Source organism: Halichoerus grypus, chromosome 6, assembly GCF_964656455.1.
Source record: "Halichoerus grypus chromosome 6, mHalGry1.hap1.1, whole genome shotgun sequence".
Classification (NCBI taxonomy): Eukaryota; Metazoa; Chordata; class Mammalia; order Carnivora; family Phocidae; genus Halichoerus; species Halichoerus grypus.
In genome coordinates, this window is record NC_135717.1 from 69,638,284 (window position 1) to 69,651,098 (window position 12,815).

The following is a 12,815-nucleotide window of genomic DNA, read 5'->3' on the forward strand; positions in this document are numbered from 1 at the left end:
TTATTTTTATTTAAGAACAAAAGGAAATGTAGGAAAGTATTTTAAAATTTTGAGTAAACCAATAATTAACCTAATGATTTTTCACTGTTACCATAGATTCAGAGCACTTTGTCAGGTACATTCTAAAATACACTAAAGATTTATTACTAAAATCCATTTTAGCATTATCACTCAGTTATCCCTAACCAGCCAGGAGGTTAAGGTTTCTAAAAAAGAATGAGGTTGGCGAAACTGAAGCAGAAAAAGACAAGCTTCACAGAAAACAAAGGTTAAGGAAATAACATTAAAAATTACTCTGTATATATTTCACTATATGTCTGAGAAATCTTTAACCTAAAAAAAATGCAAAATAAACCCCATCTCTCAGCAAGACAAACTTCCTAAGCTCTTTACTTGACCCACTGTCCTCAATTGTGATCTGTAGCATCAGAGTCTCCCACAAATTTTGAATTGTCCCCATTTTTAAAGTTTTTTAACTGTTCGGTTTGAAACTACTTTTTGACTTTATTTTTCCCTTGCTTTATTTTTTTCCAAGTCTGAAAAATTATTGTGAAGTGGCTTGTATTTTTGTGGAACTTAAGGGCATATTTCTAAAACTGAACATCTTCCCATCTGTTGAGAAACTGGAATACAAATGTTTAGCATAGCGTGGAAAAACTGGTCAAAGGTGTCAAACAGAATTGCATGTGCATACATATAAACTGCCCAAAGGTTTTGTGAAAATTTAATGTGATGATGTATTGAAAGCACCCAGCAAGAGACTTAACATTTATTCCTGGAGTGCCATGGTACTTTGGAGAGAACGCCAGAGACATTTTTAATCCTTACTTTCCTAATTACTTTCTGTGTGAATTTGAATGGTCTGCCTAATTTCTTCAAGCTTCATATGCCTTTTTCTTAAAAAGTGATAATACCAACTCTAGCAATCAGTCTTACAGTATTGTTCTGAGGGTGTTCTGGTTAAAGTGCTTCGCAATTTGTAAAATGCCACAGAGTTGTAAAGTTTGAAGATGTTTTATTCCTTGTCAGCTTGAAGATTCAAGGTGAATACAAAACAAGTGACCAAGAGAAAAGCTGACTCTCCACCCCTCCCCCACCCAGGGTGACTCAGGTTGTCAGATGTTCTGAGTTAAGAGATACTTGGGAAAAACAGGATAGTTTGGGGAGTTCCCTATGGATATTCATTGACTTCAAGTTCAGTTTGGTCTTCTGAAATGCTTTTCTTGAAAGACAGTTTTATGTCAGTAACTTCACTCCAAAGTCTAGAATACTACATTATTCTGATTATAGAGTCAGTCTAACTTTATAGATCCGCAGTAGTGCAGAGAACCCTCGTGTTGTTTAGGTTTTACAACTGGGGACGTCCTGTGTTCTGACCATTCAAGTGCACAAGCTAATCCCACCCGTATCCTGTTTGTGAGTAATTGGATGGATGCCTGGAAATTCTAGTGCCAGATTATAAAGCACCTTCTACAATAGAAATCTGTAGTTGGAGTGTTTATTTACCTTCTCCCTAATCAAACACCTCCTGTAGGTGAGTCTCTGCTCAAAAAGGCAAGATTATGTAATAAGCTAGATGCTTAGTTATGTTTCCGTAGTCATGCTTCGCATAGCATTTCCAGTTGATCTGGATGGAAGACATATCTAAAGTACAAATATAAGGCTGTAGTCTTTCTGTATAATTGAGGAAATAGGTTTTGAATTGTACACCTATTCCCATGAAAATAGAAGAGATCTTTTTGGGAAGAGAAAGAATTTCTTAATTATCTTCTTATCTAAAGCATTAAGAATAGGAAAATACCATTTACATCATTGTAGTCTCTATTGCTATTCCATTTTCTTTACAAAGTGTCAAATGTATGGTTAAAAGACAGATGCATACAGTTGTGGGCAACCTTGTCTTAATTCAGAAAAGAATTCTATTGTTACATCTCAGGAGGATATATGTAATACTGCTGCCGTTTACTGCAACATTGTGATTAAGGGCACAAGCTCTGGAATCAATATCCTGACTATGAATGCTAAATCCATCACTTACTAAAGAATTCTAATGGGTATGGTGGAAATAAAACCTCCCTTCTGTCTAATTGCTACATTCTCACCCATAATTAGCGTATTAATAAAGACTGTTTTTGGTTGTAATCTTTAGAAACCCAGCTCAATCAGTTAGGCATAGCCTAAGAGAGGGAAGAGAGCAAGGAATGGATTTTATGGATTGATCCAGGGGTTCAAACTGTATCATCAAGACTCAATCTCAATCTCTTTCTCAATCTCTCTTTCTCTGTCTCTTTCTCTAATTCTTTCTCTCCTCATCTCCCATCTGAGTTATAAAGAGCTTGAACTGGTTCTTTTAAAAGTCGATGACTGTCAGGAATACCGTAGACTGAATTCCTACTGAGGGGAGGAGTCTCATAGGATTCTGGGATCCTGTTTTTGTGTTCTTAGTATGCAGTTGTGCATATGATTTTGTAAATCTTTTAATTTTCTTAATTATACTTCTAAATGATATTTGAAATAATACACTTTAAAATTTCTTACTGTATCAGGTACAAATTACTAGAATGAATCAAGGTGAAATGCTTATAAATATAGTTGTGTCCTAGGGAAACTCTGTGTGTGTACGGTGTATAGGGCATTTATTAATCACTTATTGTGAATCATTTACTGTGCTGAGCAGTTTACATAAATTACCTAATTTGGTCCTTTAAACAGTCTTGTAAGTGGTTTTTATTATCATGTTATATGTAAGGGAGCCAAGACTTAGGAAAAAACTTGCCCCAGAACAACCAACCATTGAGGGTTTGACCCATAATTTGAACTCAAATCAGCCTGACTCCAAAACCTCTGTTACATGGTCAGATTATACCTTTATGGCTTTTATTAATAAACTGCCTCCTTATGCAAGCTAAATAAATACTGCCTTTTAATATAGTATCTTGCTACTGTTAATAGACATGACTTGAACTTACTGAAAATTGTCTCTTTTTTCAGTTTAATAACTACCTAGTCATATGACTTTTATCTAAATTTTCTAATATTTCAATGTTAAAATTTAACCAATCTGAACCATAAAATCTAATTTTACTTTCTAAAAATTTTCTACCACTGAAAATACAGCCTAAAAATTTTACCCTTGACTATAGATTGTTACTTGGAAAATAAATTGCTGCATAGGCACACACCCAGTCTGTATGGAAAGCAAAGCAGTTTATGAAAATATGTTAGCTCTTATTTAGATCATAAGCCGTTCTAGCTGCAGAAACATTGTTTAGAAGGAACTTCTGTAGCAAGACAAAATTGAAAACAGAGACTTTAGAATTTAGCATAATATAAAGTTTACAGTTTACAAAAATTACTTTATTTAAATAGCAGTTATTTTATCTGCTTTTATTGAAGAAATAAATTCCTATGATTCAACTTAATGGTACACATTCTTCTGCATGGAGTAGGCCTGATTGTGTAAGGCTTATCAGTGCCTACTCCATGTTGCACAAACAGTATATTAGTTTTGCAGATCATGTTTTTGCTTCTCTCATCCAAAAGACAGACTTAAGAAATATTTTATTCTTTTTCCAAAAAGAATCTGTAGGGGTATATGGGGAGAGTGATGCATAGTCCTAAATTAGCAGAGGTCTTGTGCTTATATACAAGCAGCTAATCTCTCACCTAGTTCCAGGTACATGTCTTGGTTGTTGACCAGAAAAGCACCTGGCCAGAAGCCCACATATCTCTCCTGTTATTCTCCTTCCTATAAATGTGGTCTTGCTTGCCAGGAGCCTTGCCTCAAACTACACTGGAAACAAGCAGCATTCATTACACTATAAATCTCTTAACTACTGTACAAGGAGTAATAGAGGGCAACTAGAACACTACAGGCCAGCCCTAGCTCTTTGGTATCTCAAAGTCCTTTGCAGTTCTGAAATGTAAAAATCTCGGAAGTGTATTTAAACAAAATTTAATTTTAATTTTAATTTTAACAAGCTTTTACAAATTCCATTCACTGTTTTTAGTAGGAATAAAGAATGTCAAATTAAAATAATAAGGGCTAAAATTTCAAAGTTAGAATCCTACAAAGCTATGAAGGAAGTAAAATCAAGCTGTAAACTCCAGGTGATACTAACTCATTCAAAACAAATTTAGTTATTGTTTACAGATTTAATGTAACTTTTAAAACGTTGCTTTCAGCCACATGTATGGAAGTCTTTAGAAAACTTGCAAGTCATAATTAGTAGTCCATAATTATGAACTATACGTCCTATTTAATATAACCAATAGATAATAATAAGATTGTCTTTAATCCTCATTTATGAAAATGTGAACTGAAGCAATGTAAAATTAAATTGTTGATAGAATAGTTTATTACAATCACATGAGAACAGAAAAAGTGGAGACCCAGAGCTTATAAATTTGGATAGGAATATAGTGGAATATGAAAGATAATAATCATAATTGCATGGTACCTGTCTTATATAAAACTCTGAACAAGTATTTATTGAGTTAATAAATACTCAGTTTAGCAGGTGTCTTATTCAGCATATTTATTCCTGGTAATATATATATAAAGCATCTTATGGGCTGCAACATCATATATATACATAACAATATTTACATACATATATACACAACACACAATATACACACAACAATATATACATAACAATAACAATGATCATATATAGATATAGATATCAGTGTTCTAGTCTCAGCCCTCAAAAGGCACATATATTCTTTTTAAGGAGTTAAAACAGGTAGGATAAAACCAGTGATATTTAGTAAGATGCTAATTAACTGCCCCCCAAATATATTCCAGCACTGTCCAGTAGGACTTTCTGTGGTAATAGAAATGTTCTATATCTATTGTATCTCATAGCCATTAGCCACATGTGGTAATTGAGCATATGAAATGTGTCTAGTATAAATGAGGACCCAAACTTCATATCTTATTTATAATTTTAATTAACTTCAATGTGAATAGACATGTGACAGCATGATTCTAAAAACTTTTTGATCTCAAGATCCCTTTACACTCTTTAAAAATGTTGAAGAAGCTTTGCGCAGTGGCAGTATTGTAGCCAATGAGGTTTATCCGAGGCGCGATTATTGCTAATTAAAAATGTTGAAGACCCCAAAGTGCTTTTGACTATGTGGGTTATATTTATCAGTATTTACTATATTCACAATTAAAAGTGAAAAAAATTAAAAATATTTATTAATTGATCCTTAATAATAAAGGCAGCTAGGTTCTCATATTTGCTTCTGCCTTTAATCTGTTGTAATTTGTTACGGTTGAAATATATTAAAAATTGGCCTCACATAAATATGTATGTGGAATTAGTCTTTTCAGATTATTGTGGGTATTATTTAATGACTGCACCAAAACTTACCAAGTAGCATGTCTTAAAGTCTAGTTGCAATGCAGAATATGAAACTGTATCTTGAATTTCATAGTCTGTTACACTGAAATCCATCAGTCTGTCTTGAACTTTAAATGGGTCTTTTTTACCCACTCATGAATTTGTATTTCCTGCATTAGTCATTTGGAATATATTGGCTCACTTACTTGTACAGATCTTTCAAGTGTTGACCCATTGCATTTTACCCTAGTAAAAAAACCACCAATACTAGCATCAGTTTCTTCAGAAGGGTCTTTAAAATTGAGAAGCTGTGAAATTCACAGTGGCAGTTGCATGTTTTCCAGAATTCTAATTTATACCTGAAAGCTCAAATTTTGTTATTGGCAACACATTTGATCTTTTGTTTTCCTTGAAGTGACAGGCTTATTACTTGGCTTATTTTTTAGAAAATGTCTTCCAAATATTCAAGTCTGAAAAACCATAGTCAGTTGTTGTTCTTTCAAGTAAAATTGGTGTACCCTGAGAAAAGCAGCTAGTTCAGCTGGCATTTCAAAACAACTGCATGCTTTGATACCCAGCAGACATAGTTTATGCGTACATCCCATTTTCTCACAGAGAATAGTAAAGACATCTACTGTACTAAGAGGTCATTATTTAATAGAATAACTTTCACTACTTCACCAGGGACATTCTTAAATGAAATTGGCAATTTATTTATTTATTTTTATTTTTTACTGGGAATGAGCATCAGTGAAGGATGCAAGATATATATGGCTTGTTGCAATGGCCTTCAATCATGCTAAAGAACCAACAGTTCTACCCACCATTGCCTTTGCATCAGTGCAAGTGTCAAGAGTGAAAAAGGCAAATAAAGTAATGCCTTAGTATTAATATAAAAACAATTTCGACCTTGCTGGTATAAACATGAAGGGAGGAGAGAAATTGCTGTTAGCTAGAATAAGTTGGGGAAGGCTTCATGATAAAAATCAATGTGGTGTGCATGCTCTACTTTTTTTCTTCTCTTTTACCTGCTTTGTCCTATAAAAATTTTTAATTTATTTAATTATTTAAAATTGTTTAATTATATTTGTATTTTACTTTTTAATAATTTGTTGATTCAAGTATTTCATTGAGTATCTACTTTGTAGAAGTTATTTATATTGTTGAGAAATGGGAAATACACAGTGTTTACGATAACTGGTCAAACCAGTAAAAGCATTTACTGTGCCCCTTATTTATAGAGCACTGTGCTAGGCCCTGTGTTTATGTGTGTGCTTTTAATGCATTAAATTAATCTTCGTGGCAACTTCAGGAGGTAGTTTTTTATAGAAGGTCCACTGGGTTTTGCGCCAGGCTCACAATTTTTTGTGTAACTAGACAAATTAGTTAGCTTCATTGGGTTCCAGTTTTCTCAAGTGTAAAATATGGAACTGAGATTTACCTTCAGATCCTTAACAGGTTTAAAATTCATTAAATTAATACACATTTTACAGCAAGGTAATCCTTTACCAATACATCATTAGAATATTCCACACACTTTATTAGGAATCATAAAAACAATTACAAAATCATTAACATAAACCTTTTGGAGCCTTTTACTGTCCCTTTCACTTTAAAATGTATTGATTAGGGGCATCTGGGTGGCTCAGTCGTTAAGTGTCTGCCTTCGGCTCAGGTCATAATCCCAGGGTCCTGGGATCAAGCCCCTCGTCGGGCTCCCTGCTCAGCAGGGAGCCTGCTTCTCCCTCTCCCACTCCCCCTGCTTGTGTTCCCTCTCTCACTGTGTCTCTGTCAAATAAATAAAATCTTTACAAAAAAAAAAAAAGAACTGCTTTAAAAAAAAATGTATTGATTAAACACATCTTTCACAGCCCTTAATCCTTTATTGACATATTATCATAACACTTCACATTTGACCAAGGACTTAATGATAAGCATGTGAACATAATGAGAACATGATGGCATGTGTGCTCTATTGCTGGGAGATGTAAAAAATTATACAGGAGCACAAAGTTTAGGACAAGAGTCAGAAAAAGTCAAGAGGAGCATCACCAAAGCAGTAGTGTCTTAATTTGTTCTGTAACTCAACAAATATCTTAAGTGCCTTTTGATGTTTGGAACTTAGACTACTAGAGTGAACAAGACAGTGTCCTTGCCCTCATGGAACTTACATTTTATTGGGGAAGTATGGTAGGTAGAATAATGGCCTCCCAAAGATGTCCCATGTCCTAATCCCCACAACCTGTGAATATGTTATATTACCTGGCAAAGGAGAATTAAAGTAGCAGAAGAAATTAAGGTTGCTAATCAGCTAACCTTAAAATGGGGAGATTATTTTGTGTTATCTGGTTAGGTCCAATATAAGAGCCCTTAAAAGTACAAGCAGGAGACAGAAGAAGAGTCAATGTCAGCCTAATGTGATGTGAGAAGAGTCTCAACTGGCCACTGCTGGCTTTGAAGATAGAAGGGGGCCGCATGCCAAGGAATGTGTTCAGCCTCTAGAAGCTGGAAGAGGCAAGAAAACAGGCTCCCCTAGGGTTGCCAGAAAGAACACTGCTCTACCAACACCTTGATTTTAGCCCAGTGAGACCTGTCTTGGGCTTCTGACCTTAAGAACTGTAAAATCACGAGTGCATGTTATTTTAAGCCTCTTAAGTTTGTGTTAAGTTGTTACAGCAGCAACAAAAACTAATCTAGAGAGAAAATAAGTAACTAGACAAGATAATTACAGATTGGATGCTTTGAAGGAAATAAACAGGATGATGTGAGGAATAAAGGATGGAGCATGTTTGATCAGGTGGTCATGGAAGGGTTCTTTGAAGCTAGGACATTGAAGTGGAGAATGAGGGAAAGAAAGAGCCAGCCCTGCAAAGAACTGGGAACGGCATTCTAGGCAGAGGGAAAGGCAACTTCAAGGGCTTGTCACCTGCAGAGAATGAAAAGATTATTCAGTGAGAATGTAGAAGAGTAGTGGAAAAGGCAGCAAGGGCCCAAGTTTGCGAATCCTTGCAGGCCATGATAGAACACTGAAAAACCATTGAAAGTTCTTAAGAAGCAGAGTGACATATTCTGCTTTATGGCTTGAAAAAGTCACTCTGGCTGCTAGGTGGTAAATGGAGACAAGGGGACCCAGGATAGGGGACAGAACAGTTTGAAATAGAGTAGTGGCAGTGGAGATGGAGAGATACAACCAACAGGATTTGTTGATGGGTTGGACATGAATTTTGAAAGGTAAGTAGCAATTTGGCAGTAGCAGAAAAAGGGCAAAGCAAAAGAATGAAAGTCTACCAATGTCTAGGGAATAGAATATATTGAGCAGAATGGTAGGAGGTACAGATAATTGAGGCCCTAATGTTCACAGTCTAGAGACCCTTATTTGCTATGCATAAGAATTTGGAATTCATAGTATATGCAATGGAGAGCCGTCAGAATTTTAAATCAAGGGAATAAAACCGTCTCTGAACTGAGGTTTTATGTATCTTCCATTGTCATTCTGATGCAAAGACAAATAGTAAGGATATTTAAATTTTTATTTTCTTAGGTTCTGAGTTCAGAAAGATTTGATTAAGTTCTTGTCAATGAAGTGTTTAATAATTCATTGTAACGTCTCTTCTGTTTCGATTTTGAGGATATTTTGCTCATTTGTTGACTATAATCTGCTTGCGTCAGAGAAGCAGTGTTAAGTAGGTTCAGAGCAAAGTCTTTAGAGCCTCCTGGCCTGGATTGGAATCCTAGCTCCAGTACTAACTGGCCTCCCTTTGGCAAGTTGTACAACCTCTAAGTCTCAGTTTCTTTGTATCTAAAACAAGGACAGTAATTCTTCATGTGTCCCTTATAAGGAGTAAGCAATTGAATGCATAGAAAGCACTGAATACTTTAAGTACTTCCTGGGGCAGGGTTGGAGCAGCATGCAAAACTACATAAGCAGCATTGATTGATTTAACTTTTCTTTCGCCAGTAGTAGAAATTTGATAAAACATGATTTCTTCAAAACACTTTAAAAATACCCTTTCGGGGCGCCTGGGTGGCTCAGTCGTTAAGCGTCTGCCTTCGGCTCAGGTCATGATCTCAGGGTCCTGGGATCGAGCCCCGCATCGGGCTCCCTGCTCAGCAGGAAGCCTGCTTCTCCCTCTCCCACTCCCCCTGCTTGTGTTCCTGCTCTCACTGTTTCTCTCTCTGTCAAATAAATAAAAATCTTTAAAAAATAAAAATAAAAATACCCCTTTTCTGTGTTTCTACATATGGGACTAAAGTTTCCATTTATCTGTATTTTTCCAAGATGCCCACTTTTTTCACCACTAAGTCCATTTACTCTCTAAGATAAAATTTATATGAAAATGTGAGTAGGGGTGAGTTCACATGGTCTTCTAGTTTATTGGATATTATTTATTTTCTGACTAGGTTGTATTCACAGATGATTACCATTTTAACTGATTTTTAGGTAAGCCAGGTAAAACAAAACCACCAGGAATTCTTTGGTACCTCAATTCAAATCCATTTAATTTTCCAACAACATATTTCAAATAAAAAAAAGTATTTAAAATTTTATTTCTGTGGAACATTAGCAGGGCATAAACAAGAGATTAGATACAGTGGGGTAGAGAATCCTCTGGTATTTATTTTCTACATCACTCTTAATTTAGCATTGAGTTATTTATTGTCACATTTCTCTATAATATTTAATGTACATTACTCATGTTTTATAAATAGTGCACGTTTCTCAGAAGCAGAGACTGTAAGTACTCTATGTCTTCATTCTGCCTTCTGGAGCACTTAGGTCAGAGGAACTAAATTATTCATTCTAATGGGATAATTCACAAGCTTGTAACATGTTGTGATGTTTAGAAGGCCTCAGTAAAACTAATCTGATTGTTTTTAATGCTTCGTTAAGAAATAACTTCCAATTCAATTTTTATTAGCATGATCCTTGTTCTTCCATGTCTAGCCAATAGAGGAGTAGAAAGACTTTAGACTCAGGGAATTAGCACACCTGTATTAAAATTTGGCCCTTCGCAAGGAAGGCTTCCCAAGAGGAGATGGATGGATGGATACCATTAAGCCTTACTTGGATTATTGTTTACTGCGACTCCCATGGAAACAAGGGAAGATTGGTCCACTGACTGCATCCTTGTGGTTCATGACCTGTCTCTTTTCACTTATCCTATGATTTCCTTTCCCATTATGAACACCACTATCTAGCACATGACCAACGGTTTTAAATTATACACACTAAATTATATTACTAGCTTAAAAGGAATCTGAGAAACCCAAATGAAAAGAATTCAAATAAAATTCTTGTCCTCTTCCTTCATCTTATTTTTCATAGCCAGTTCAGCTCTGAATCAGTGATTCTCAAAATCAGTTAGGGAAAAAGTGCCTTCCGAGATTACTAAATGACAAAATATTTCTTAAAACTTCCTTGTAAATTAAGAAAAACTTAGAATCAAGCCAACTCCTATAGCAGAAGCTATTAAACATATGAATGTGTGTGTATGGGGATGTGTATGTTGCTCTAACCTGTATTTGGGGGCGGGTATTAGTTGCCTTTGACAAGGGAAAGTATATGCTCCCCACAATGCCATCCTCCGGCACATCTGTGCAGTGCATGGGCCGCTGCCCTCAGCACTGGCGAGAAGGAGCAGAATTCACTTATCTTGGTCTTCACTTACCTCTTTTTGCAAGTGTTACCTTCCTTTTCATTTTACATAACTTCACACTTTATGTAGCTATGAATAGAAAAGGTGAGTGTTATTCACACTTTAAAGCAGACCACTGTCTTTCATACATAAAAAATAGAGATTGTTTCCTAATAAGAACTTAAATTGTTTTATTTCAAAACCCACAATATAAAGGTTTACAGCATAGCATTTGTTTTCTTCTTAAATGTCATTTTAACCTTTATTTTTAAAGAAAATTTCATTTTAGTATGTTGATTGCTGTTTCTAATTATACCTCCTATCTACTGTTATCAAAATCCAAATAACAAAAACATTAAGAAAATACTTCCCCCGGGCGCCTGGGTGGCTCAGTTGGTTGAGCGGCTGCCTTCGGCTCAGGTCATGATCCTGGAGTCCCTGGATCGAGTCCCGCGTCGGGCTCCCTGCTCGGCGGGGAGTCTGCTTCTCCCTCTGACCTTCCCCCCTCTCATGTGCTCTCTCTCTCTCTCACTCTCTCAAATAAATGAATAAATAAAATCTTTAAAAAAAAAAAAAAAAAAAAAAAAAAAAAAAAAAAAGAAAATACTTCCCCCAATCCCAGTTCAGTTTTCTAAAGTTCACCATTGGCAATGGTATGCTGGATATTATTTCAGACTTTTTCCTTGTACATTCAAAATGTATCTTTAAAATTTTTTGAAGTAATGTATACATTTAAAGAATATCGAAGGCACAAAATAGAAAAAACAAGTCACTCTTTCATTACCTTATTTCTTCATTTGTATGTTCTTCTAGACCTTATCATTCATTATTCAGGTATATATATGCATACTATTATGTCTTCATTTTCTGCAAGAATGGAATCAAACTATTTTGGAGGACTCCTCTCTATATCAGTACAAAGGGATATATCTTGGGTGACTATTTAGGCTTTTTGTAGTTAAAAACAAGTTTGCAGATAAACTTATGTATCTATATTTGCACACATGATGAGTAAGTTAATTTGTAGGGTGAATGCCAAGAAATTTCTGGGTGAACAGGTAAAACATTTTAAATTTTGATAAAAATTAATTAAAAATAAAAATTTGTTTTGATAAACAACACATTAACACAACAGCATGTAATGTGTATTCATTTCCTTAACTCTTGCATGTACCCTGTGTTACGGAGAATTTTTTTTGCCAATTTATTAAACATTTATTGAGCAGTTAATACTTAATGGACAGTGTTATACATGCAGGGGACACAGCCAGTAAACAAAACAAAACAAAAATAATTCGGGCTGCATGGACTTACATTCTAGTGAAAGGAGACAATAAAAAATAATAAAATATTATGGCAGTTGGTGATACGTATTTTAAGAAGAAATAAATTACAGGAGAGAGTGGGGTATGTTCTTGGTTGAAGGAGGTCTATAAATTTAAATGGAGTGCTCATAGAAGACCTCACTAATAAGCAGGTAAAATTGAGCATGCTCCAAGAACATTCCAAGGGGAGCAACAAGAAGTACATAAGCTTTGAGGCCAGTGTATGTGGAATGAAGTGTGCAAGTATAAAGTAGAAGATGAGAGATAATGGATGAATGGGAGCCAGCTCATGAAGGGCATTTGGATCACAGTGAGGTGGGATGCGATTAGATGGTTTGAGTAGAGGAATAACAGAGTTTTTTTAATGCTCTAGAAGGATTGTGTTGGCTGCTGTGTTGATAGCGCTGTATAGGAAGACAAAAGTGGAGGCAAGGAGACCTGATGGGAGCCAGTAGCAACACTCTAGGTGAGAGATGGTGGCTTAGAACAGGGAGGTGGGG

The 12,815-nt window shown here is 35.4% G+C and overlaps 1 protein-coding gene and 1 pseudogene across 7 annotated transcripts in view; both read left to right on the forward strand.

The window, feature by feature from the left end:
- Positions 1-12,815, forward strand: part of ZEB1 (zinc finger E-box binding homeobox 1) — a 187,714-nt gene that overhangs the window by 101,903 nt on the left and 72,996 nt on the right. The gene's annotated exons all lie outside the window — the stretch shown is intronic.
- LOC118540489 (U4 spliceosomal RNA) lies at positions 5,047-5,173 on the forward strand (annotated as a pseudogene).